The sequence below is a fragment of the Copidosoma floridanum genome, unplaced genomic scaffold, assembly GCF_036245765.1.
Source record: "Copidosoma floridanum isolate Cflo_tuat_1 unplaced genomic scaffold, Cflo_Japanese_pri ptg000016l, whole genome shotgun sequence".
In the NCBI taxonomy this organism is placed as follows: Eukaryota; Metazoa; Arthropoda; class Insecta; order Hymenoptera; family Encyrtidae; genus Copidosoma; species Copidosoma floridanum.
Window position 1 is genome coordinate 3,620,197 of NW_028321893.1, and position 12,892 is coordinate 3,633,088.

A 12,892-nucleotide genomic window follows, 5' to 3' on the forward strand; every position below is an offset into this window, starting at 1 on the left:
GTAGAGTCAGTTGCTTCTGCCTCTTCACCGTATTTAAGGCTTGGAAGATCAACTTTTGTAAAAAATTTTTTGTATTTTGCCTCTTGTATTTGCTTCCAGTACTGTAAGCTTTCTGATAAGATCCTATTATTCTTGTTACGGAAATTCGTCAGTGATCGTTTAAATAGCTTTCTTTTGTCCCTTTGCGTTGGGGCTTTGGCAATCCGTAGTTTTATTTCGTCCTTTAACTCGAAAGTGCGTCCCACTGTTGTGAGCAAAAGGAACGAATTAAGCAATTTTAAACTATACTGTATGAATAAATAAATAAGCTTAGTTAGGAGAAGTAGGTGTAAGCAGCATCTTAGTCCAAATAAAACTAACGGTGGTTTTCTGTCAGTTTTGTTGTATACGTGGCTCGTCATCTATCTTAAGGCATAATTACGGGTGCAATAACGCTTTCCCTCTTTTTCTTCTACCAGTGGTTTGGTGTTAGTTATTATGGTTTGTATTTTCTTATTAAAAGTAAGTTATTTGCTTTGAGCATCACTAAAATTATTATACAGTTATTAGAAGCTTAGCAGTTAAAACGAAGTCGAGAGTTCATTCGAGTCTTTGCTATATTGGTCTGTAATCTTGGTTGAGATAATTTTATGCAGTTCTGCTATACAAGTCTTAAGGTTGACGGTTTTCTCGTTTAAATCAAAGATCTCATCCCTATTAAGTTCTGACTTAGCCCTGATGTTCGTAAGCGCTCTCTCGAGTCAGTACAGCTTGTTAGATTGGATGATCGATTTTTCTAATAAACGTTTCTCAATTATTCGTGGGACGTGTTTTACTTTTCTTTTAAGAGCTTCCAGTTTCTTTTGATAACAATTTATTTTGAAGTTTAAGCTGGATTGACAAGGTGATCAATTTTTCTAAATCCTCTTGGCTCACGTAAGTGGTTTTGACTACTACGCTACGTATTTAATATTAAAACACTTGTAAATTATCAAGTTTCTCCTGAGTGTCACTTAACAACCCTATTGCTCTAGTCTCTTAGTAGAATATCCTGTCTTTAAATGCACTAATTTGTTATTAAATGTGACTGGTAGTAATGAAATTCCCTTAAAGAGTAGTTTGTAAGTCCTTGATACGATCTTCTAGAATATACAAATTTCTGTGATTCGTGACTCTATGGTTGATACTTTTTTTCCATGTGCTTTTTGATTTGAATTGAGTCCTCTTTGTTCAAAATTGGTTAGCTGGTAACTGTTGCACCCGCAATACCATCGTTATCCTAATAACCACACACAGCTACTCTAGCAAATAGAATTCCTCCGAAGCCTAAAAAATTTCTTTGTTACGTTGGCGTAACGTGTAGGGTTAGAACTAAGCTTTCGATTATTGCTCAGAATTTCCTTTACTCAAGTTTCCTGTTCAGGGGGTAAGACAAACAAAAGTAGGATGCAATGTAAGGCGGCAAGGTCCATAAAAGAAGTGCAGTCCCCTGCCAGCCACTCTCGTAAGACAGTGCAAGGGTGCCGTGAGAAGATCAACTTGCTTACTTCTTCAAACAAAGACAAGCAGCCCTAGGGGTTCAGGAAAACTGCTCGTAAAGAAGGGTGTGCAAGGTAAGAAAGTAGAACAAAAGGTTTGTGATGAAATTTTTCTTACTGCTTTTTTTTATTAGTTGCAAATACTAAGGCCACTCAAATTAACTGATAATTTAATGGTGAAAAACGAAAATAATTTAAAAGAGTGCCACCAATTAAGAGCAGCAGTATATAAAACTTTACCAAGATAAGCCAAGCAGGGAGCCTGGAACAAAAAAAATTCTGAAATGGTAGGACTAATCAATTAAAATTAGTTGAGGTATTGCCTAAAAATCCAAAGTGGAAATTAAAAAATCAATCAATAAACAAAAGAGCTAAGTTTATAAGTCACACCCTTGACTAATTCAAGGCCGCAACTAAGGTTCAAAAGTGTAACAATTTGCAAGATTAAAAGATCCTCCTACCAGTTCAAAAAACTTAACAAAGAAAAGTTTCAACTCCTCCCTTTTTACGTCTGTTCTCACATAAGGCATGTTTTATAACTAATGTAATGACTTAAGAAGGTCAACTGCTATGTAGATAAAAAATGATAATAATGATGATAATGATAATAATAATCATACTGATAATACTGATAATAAGAATGATGATGATGGTGATAATAATGATGATGAAAATGTAAATAATTCTGATAACGAAAATGATTATGATGATGAAGATAATGATGATGATGATAATAATGATGATAAGCATAATGATAATAATAATAATGATCATAATGAACTTAATAATAATAATAATAATAATAATAATAATAATTATAATAATAATAATAATAATAGTAATAATAATGATAATATTACTTATATAAAAAATAAAAACTATAAATAATAATTAACATGTCAATAAAAATTGTCATAATAGCGTTAATAATGATACTAATGAGAAAAATGAGAGATCCGATAAAACTGATAACAAGAATAATTTAATAATGCTGACAATACTCATAATAATAATAATGAAGTTACTGAGAACGATGAAAAAAAAATAGTCATGACCATAATAATAATAATAATAATAAAAATAATAATAATAATCATACAATAATAATGATAACCATGAAAATGACAAAAATAATAATAATAATAATTAGAATAATGATGAAAATAACGATAATAATGATTATAATGATGATGATGATGATGATGATGATGATAGTAATAATAATAATGATAAAAATGTTGTATATTCTAGTATCAATTCAAATAATAATAGTAATAATACTTATAATTATGATAATTATAAGTGTAATGATAATGATAATGATTATGATAGTAAAAATAAGTATGATAATGATAATGGTTATGATAATAATAATGAGTATGATGATAATAATGATGATGGTGATGATAATAATGATGACAATAATAAGGATAATAATAATAATAATGATAAAATGAATATTATAATGATGTTAATAATGATAATGATGATTATGTTGATGATAATGCTGATAATAATAATTACAATGATAATAATGAATAGCATTATAACAATAAAGATGATAGGAGAAATAATACTAAAAAAAATCATAATAATAATAGTAATAATAATGATGATATTGCAAGTAATAGCAATAATGCTAAGAAAGATGGTGATTATGACAATCATAATACTAATAATAATAATAATAATAATAAGAGAAATGATAATAAAGATAATTACGATATTAAAAAAGGTGATAATAATAATTCTGATAATGATGGTAATTATAACAAGAACATTAATGATGATCATAATAAAAATGATAATGATGGTGATAATGATAATAATTATAAGCATGATAACAATGATTATAATGATAACAATAATGATAATGATAGAAATGATACTGATTATGATAATAATAATCATGCTGATAAAAATAATAATAATAATAATAATAACAATAATATGAATAATAGTATTGATAATATTTATGATAATGATACTGATAATGATGTTAATATACAGAATTAATAAGTATGATAACGACAATGATAATAATAATAATTATACCGTTAACACTAATTATGTTGATACCAATTATGATCATAAAATTAACAATAATAATGAGGTTATAATAATAATATTGATGATGATAATGATTAGAATTATAATGATGATGATGATAATGATAATTATTATTATGATGATAAAAATACTAATAATTATTATAATAATACAAAGAGAATAATGAAGCTGATAATGCTGATAGTAAAAATAATGATAATGATGATGTTGATGATACTGATTATCATAATAATGATAAAAATATAGACGATAAGAAAAAGTGAAATGATGACTATAAAAATAATAATAATAATAATAATAATATAAATGATTATACTGATGATGATGAAAATAATAATGATGATGAAAATGAAAAAGATAAGAAAAATAAAAATGTTAAAAATTTTGCTAACGATAATGATAATAATGGTAATAATACTAATGATAGAAATGATAATGATGATAAGTATGATAATAATAATAATAGTGATGATGATGAAAACAATGAGGGTAATAATAATATCGATAATAATAATGACAATTACGAGAATCAATACTTATGAAAATGATTATAATGATGTTGTTTATACTAAATATAATTTAAATAATGATTATTTTAATGATAATGATAATTATTATCATAATAATAATAATTTTAATTAAAATAATAGGAATAGTAATGAAAACGATGATAATGATGATAATAATAAGGATTTCAATAATAATAACGATGATAGTAATAATAATGATGATAATAATAATCATGCCGATAACGCTCATACTGATAATAATGATCGTAATTATAATAATAATTAAGACACTAATAATCACGGTGATAATAATAATTTTGAGAACAATGATGATAATGATTATGGCGATAACGCTTATCATGTTGATAAGTAAAATAATAATGATGATGATGATGATGATGATGATTAGTATGATGATATAATTGATACTTATAATAACGATAGTTAGGATCATGATGATAATAAAAATAATAATAATTCTAATAATGATGTTGATAAAAAAATAATATTAAAAAGGGTAATAATAACGATAATGATAAAAATAATGATGATTATCATGATAACAATGATGATGATAATGGTGATAATGATAATGATGCTGATAATGCTGATAATACTAATAGTGATAATAATAATTATGACGATTACGGTAATAATAATCATAATAAAAGCAATTATTAAAATGTGAAACAATAATGATTACAATGATAATAATATTAATAATAATTAAACTAATAATTATGACAATGACAGTGATCATAAATAAAGATAATGATATTGATAATGATATTTATTATGACGATGACATTAACAAGGGTGAAAATAATAATAACGATAATAATGGTGATAATGATGATAATGACAATGATGATGATAATAATGCGAATAATAATAATAATAATAAAAATGTTGAAGACAGTAAGAATGATGATATTGATGATAATAATAATAATAATAATAATAATAATAATAATATTAATGATAAAAAGAATGATAATGACGATAATGTAAATTATGAGAATTATAGTTATCATGAACCTAATGATAATGATAGTAATAGTTATGATGATGTTAATAATTACAATAATCACAATGCTGATGATAACAATGATAGTCATGATGATGATGATGCTGATGTTGATAGTAATAATTATGACCGTGATAGTAATTGTTACTATAACGCTACTTTTAATGATGATGATGATAATGATAACGATGACGAAAATGATAATAGTGCTAAAAATAATTATAATAATCATAACAATATCTATTATCATAAATATAATAATAATAATGATAAAAATAATAATAATAATGCTGATGTATCATAATAAAAATTAAAATGTTGATAAAGATAATAAGAATAATGGCAAAGATAATAATAATGTTAAAAACGATAACAATGATCATGATGATGATGATCATGATAATAAATATAATGTTGGTGATGATAATTATGATGATGTTTATGATTACAATAATAATAATGATTATGATGATAATTATAACGATGTCGATAATAATGATTATGCTTATAATGATGAAAATAATAATAATAATGTTAATAATGTTAATTATAATAACGAAGATAATAATAATATAAATAATCATAATGATAAAAATAACTGAAAAATTAATAATAATAAGAATAAGAAAAATAATAATAAAAATAATAATGTTAAAGCAATAATGTTGATCATGATAATAAAAATGATAATAAATATAATTATGGTGATGATAATAATGATGATGATACTGATAATAATAATAATAATAATAATAATAATAATAATAATAATAACGTTGACGATAATTTTAATAATAATAATAATAATATTAATAATAATAATGATAATGATAATGATTAAAATGATAGTAATGCTAATAAAACTAATGGTGATGACAATGATAATTATAATACATATAATCATGATAATAATTATAACGATGACAATAATAGTGACAATAATGATAATAATAATTATTATAGTAATTATATTGTTAATAATAATGATAATACTAATAATGATGATACTTATGGTGATGATTGTAATAATAATAAACATAATAATAATGATTATGATGATGATAATAATAATAATGTGGATAATACTGATTATTTTTATAATGATAATTATGTTTACAGAATAGTAAACATAATAATAATAATGATGACAATAATAAAAATTATGATTATGACAATAATAATGATTATAATAATGATAATGCTAATCTTAATAATGATAATAATGTTAATTATAATGATTTTAATAGAAATAATAAAGATAATAAATATGATACTGATAAAAATAATGATACTTATGATAACAATGATGATGATAATAAGCATAACAGTGATAATAATAATTCTTGTGATGATGATCCTGATGTTGATGATGACAATTATGTTAATAATAATGCTAATAATAATAATAATAATAATAATGATAATAAAAACAAAAATGATAATAATAAAGGTTATGATGATTATTAAGTTATTTATTATAATAATAATTATAGTGATGACGTTCATAAAAAAAGGATACAAATAATGACGATGATAATAATAATCACAAGATTATCTTATGATTCTTGTAACAATAATAATATAAATATTTATAGTTAAGATAATAATCATGTTAATAAGTATAATGATAATGATGATGATTATAATGATCATTAGTATGATGATACTATTGATAATAACACTAACAAAAATGAGTTTCATGATGATAATGATGATGATAATAGTTTTGATAATAATGTTGATGAAAAAAATTACGATATAAATGGTAATAATAACGATAATGATCATAATGATGATGATGATCATGATAATAATGATAATGGTGATGATAATGATGATAATGCTGATAATACTGATAATAATAATACTAATAATCTTATAATTAATAATAATAATAATAATAAAGAAAACAATAATAATGAAATTAATAAAAATGATAATAATTTTTATGATAATGATGATTATAATAATAATGATAAGGATCATATTAATAATGATAATAATAATAATTATGACGATTACAGTAATTATAATAATAATGATAGCAATAATCACAATGATAATAACAATCATGATAACGATAGTAATAATAATATTTATTATAATGATAATAATAATTCTGACGATACACTGATATTAATAAAGATTATAATATTGATGATGATATTTATTATGACGATAACATTTATGAACATGATGATAATAATAATGATAATAATAATAACAATGATAATAATAATAATAATGATAGTAATAATTATTATCATGCCAATAATAATTATAATGGTAAAAATGTTAAAAATAATAAGAATAATGATATTCATAATAATAATAATGATACTGATAATTATAATAAGGGAGATTATGACGATAATGTGAATGATAAGAATTATAGTTATCATGAGAATGATAATAATGATGGTGATAATTATTATGATGTTAATGATAATAATAATCATGATGCTGATGATAATATCGATTGTCGTGATAATGATAATGCTGATGTTGATAGTAATAATAATGACACTGATAGTAATTGTAACTATAACGCTACTTTTAATGATAATGATAATAATGATAACGATGACGAAAATGATAATGATGCTTGTAATAATTATAATAATGATAACAATGTCTAGTATCATAATTAAAATAATTACAATGATAAAAATAATAAGAATAATGCTGCTGTATAGTAAAAAGGATAATAATGACAATGGGGATAATAAGAATAATAATGTTAATAATAATGATGCTAAAAACGATAATAATAATCATAATAATAATGATGATAAATATGATGTTGTAGATTATAATAATTATGATGATAATGATAATAATAATGATAATAATGATAAAGATGATCAAATAATAACGATAATAATACTTATGCCTTAAATGATCATAATAATAATAACAATGTTAATCATATTAATCATAATAATAATGATGATAACATCAATAATGATAATGATAAAAATAACTTTAAGGATGATAATAAAAATAAAAATATAAAAAAAATAGTAATAAAAATAATATAAGATACAGTAACATTGAATAATAATAATTATTGATAATAATAATTATAATAATAATAAAAAAATATTTACATAGATAATAATGATGATAAAGATATTTATTATGATAATAATTATAACAATGACGTAGATCATTAAAAAGGATACAAATAATGACGAAGATGATAATGACAATTATGATAACGGAGATAATGAAAATAATAAATATAATGATAATAATTATTAAGACGATGACGCTGATAATAATAATATTTATAAGTATAATAATAATTATAATAATAATAATCATGATAATATGACTGACATTGACGATGATAATGATGTTGATGATAAATTAATTTATGACAATGATGATAATAATAATGACGCTGACGATAATAATAATAATACTATTAATAATAATAATGAAAATAACAATAATTATAACGATAATGATAATAATAATGATCGTGATAATAATGATAATTATGATCATGACGCTGATGTTGATAATAATTAGATAACGATGATACTGGTAATAATAATGATGAGAAGAATAATGATAATAATAATAATAATGAAAATAATGTTGATAATAATACTAATATTAAAAATTAAAATAATAATGGTGATAATAATAACAATGATAATGATAATAAGGATGACAATGATAATAATATTAATGACGATGACTATGATGACAATAATAGTGAAAACAATAATAATCGTAATTATAATAATGATGATGATGATAACAATACTGTTAATGATAGTGATAATAATGATGATAATAATGATAATAATAATAATAAGAATCATCATGACGACGATGATGAGGAGGGTGTTGATAATGATGATAATGATGATGATATAATTAATGATTATAATTATAACGGAGACGCTAATAATAACAATAATGTTACAAATAAAAATAATGATAATGGTAATAATGATGACGATAATAAGTATAAAAATAATAATGGTTATGTTAATGATTATAACTGTGGCACTTAAAATGATAAGGATAATAAAAATAGTAATTAGTATAATTATGAAAATAATGCTTACAATGATGATGATGATAATAAGGATAATGATAATAATGATAATAAGGGTAATGACAAAAAAGGTAATAATGAAGTTAATAGTAATAAAAATATTAAAAATAATAGTATGAATAATAATAATTTAAATATTTCCAAAAAATAAGATTTTAATGATGTTAATAATAATTATAATAATTATAATGGTGATATTAATGACAATAATGATAAGGATGTTAATAATAATAATATTCATAATAATGACAATGTTAATAATAATAATAATAATAATAATCATGATAATGGTTAAAACAATGACAGTAATAGTGATAATAATGATGATAATACTGTTAATAATGATTATATTGATGGCAATAATCATGATAATTAATGTAATGATTATAATGGTGATAATGATAATAATGATAATAGTAATGATAATGACAAAAAAAAAATGATTATAATAAAAATGATGAGCATTATTAGCATTATAATCATAGTAAGAATATTCATAAAAATGATGGTAATGTTGAGAGTGATGGTTATGATAAAAATAATAATGATGTTGATAATAATATTAACGATGATAAAGATTAAATTGATAGTGACAATAATAATAACAATAACGTTTATTATAATTATTATAAAAAGGTAATGAGTAATTGCTATAAGAGTTGTAATAATAATGATAATAATAATGACTTAATCAATAAAAATAACAGTAAAAATCATGATAGTTGAGTACAAATAATAATTGTAAGGAAAGCCTCGACGATCCTGAAAATTTAAAGCATGAATAATACAATAATTTAGACAAAAATAAATAATTTAAAATTTCTGACGATACTTATAATGATAACAATGATGGTAATGACGACGATAATGAAGATGATGATGATAATGATAATAATAATGATAATAATTATGATCATAATGATAATAATAATAATGAGGATAATAATAATACAATAAAAGAAATGATGATAATAATGCATATAAAAAAACTAATAATGATGATAATGTTAATAATCCTGATTTTAATAATCGTGATGATAATATAGATGATTATAGTCGATATTTTTATGACCATAATAATGATACTAATAACAATAAAAACGTTGATGGTGTTGACAATGATTATGATAATAATAAAGAAAATAATAATAACAATATTGATGATAACGATAAAAATAATGATTATAATAGTTATAATGATAATAATGTAAATAATAATGATTCTTGTAACGATAATAATTATAATAGTAATAGTTAAGATGATGATCATGTTGATAAGTATAATAATAATAATGATAATGATGATAATGATTAGAATGATGATATTATCGATAATTACGATAACGATAATGAGAATCATAATGATGATAATGATAATAATTATTTTGATAATAATTTTGATAAAAAAATAACGATAAAAATAGTAATTATAACAATAATGATTATAATGATCAAGATAATCATAATAATGATAATGATAATGATAATATTAATAATAATAATGCCTATAATACTAATTATAATATTAATAATAATTACATTAATAATGATAAAAATAATCATGATAAGAATCATAATAAAATTGATAAAAATGATAATATTTATTATGATAATGATGATTATAATGAAAATGATAACGATAATATTAATAATGATAATAATAATAATTATGCCGATTACGGTAATAATAATAATAATGATAGCGATTACGACTATGATAATGACAATCATGACCACAATGATAATAATTATATCAATAATATTTATAATAATTATAAAAATTATGATAATACACTGATGATAATAAGGATGATTATATTGATAATAATATTTATTATGACGATGAATTTTATAGAAATGATGATAATTATAATGATAATAATAGTAATAATAATAAAAATGATAATAATTATAATTTTTATGCTAATAATAATAATGATAGTTAATATGTTAAAGATAATAAGAATAATGATAATTAATATGTTAAAGATAATAAGAATAATGATATTCATGATAATGAGAATGATAATGATAATGATAATTATAATAAGGATGATTGTTAAATAACGATTAATGTCATTTAAGTTTGTTTTCAGCTTCAAATCAAAAACTAAAAACTGTGGACTACAGTCTCACGCTCCTTCACAGGCTGCGGGACAGCAGATAGTCCAACTATTTGTTTGTTTAAGAAAAGATTAAAAGGAAGGAAGAAGTAGAGTGTTGAATATAATATCCAGATTAACTTACCTTTCTATCCGCTAATTATCAGTTCTGACGACCTGCACTTTCTCTTTCCGTCGATTTATGATTATTTATTTTTATATTTATTTATTTGTTATTTATTATTTTATAATAATTTAAATTCCCTTTCCAATTAGTTTTATATCACTTTATTTGATATTACTAGTATACATATAAAATAAAACAGAAAAGGAAAAAATAGACGGAACGTCTGGTTAATCTTATAAAATTAATTATTACGTCTGCACTTGATGAGCGGCAGCGGGCTACTGACTAAAACGCCGCGCAAAGAAATGCACCTTGCACGAAGTTTTAGTTAAACTTCTTTGTCTTACTTGCTATGGGGCCGGTACTTGTTGACTTCATGTGTTTAGGCTTCATGGGTCGCTTCGGTTGTCACTTGACACTTCCAAGAGCCACGAAGTTCACAGTCAGCTTTGTTAGGCGACGACTCTCGTTGAGTATGACTCTGTAAAGAGTCTTAAAATTTTATCATTGGGAATGAAATATAACAGGATAAAATAGAATAAAGATAAAAATTTATTAATTTACGCAAGTCGTCACCTAACAGCCTCCCCTTCTTAAAACTATCACCGTCCTCGGTGAATATATTATATTATATTATTTTATTGTTTTTTTTTTTTTTTTTTTTTTTTTTTTTTTTTTTTTTTTTTTTTTTTTTTTTTGTTAGTTTATATTTATCTTATAAGTAAACATTTATGAGTTACATAACATAAACATTTTACAATAATCATTATAGTAATGTAATAAAGTATTAATTTACAGACTTATTATATTTGTTTATTCGGGACTGAGAGAAAGGGAAGGAATGGATTCGTGAATATTACATCTTCTACTTCTCCTTGGCCCCTGATTTTGTGTTGTTAATTACTAGTCTATTAAGTGCATCAAGATTTGCTGACACTCCCATCTCAAGGCATAGTTTATAGTGCCAGTCGTATTTTACCAAGTTGATATTTTCCTGGCATGATGGGCAGATCTTTTTTAATTTCATTTGTGTTTTGCACAGAAGACTGTGCACCTCAAGATGGCATTTGGATATTAAATTTCCACACGATGAATGTGTTATTATTTCACGGTTTTTTGGCGAGTCTTTTTGAAAGTAATTCGCCCCATACATTTTGAGTCCTTTGAGGGCCCTTTCCGTCGATTCTTCGTTACAGTATGTAGCGAAGCTTAGGTATAACTGTCTTCCATCGTCGCGTTTGACATCTAATGGGTAGTAGTTTAAATGGCTCAAAGGGCCAAAGGTCATTAACAACCGGGTGTAATCATCCGGATTCATAATGGCCGGTACCTTAGATACTACTTTTCGTGGAAGTGAGTCATTGTCTTTTGGATCGTTATTTATTTTGATCGTGTTTTCTGTTTTCGGGTTTTTTGTGAATACATTTTTTGGCTGCTGAGTTATGCAATACACTACTATTTGGCG

General features: G+C 22.8%; 1 protein-coding gene across 1 annotated transcript in view; it reads right to left on the reverse strand.

Moving 5' to 3' along the window:
- LOC106645100 (protein white) overlaps positions 1-12,892 on the reverse strand; it is a 609,536-nt gene that overhangs the window by 448,220 nt on the left and 148,424 nt on the right. The gene's annotated exons all lie outside the window — the stretch shown is intronic.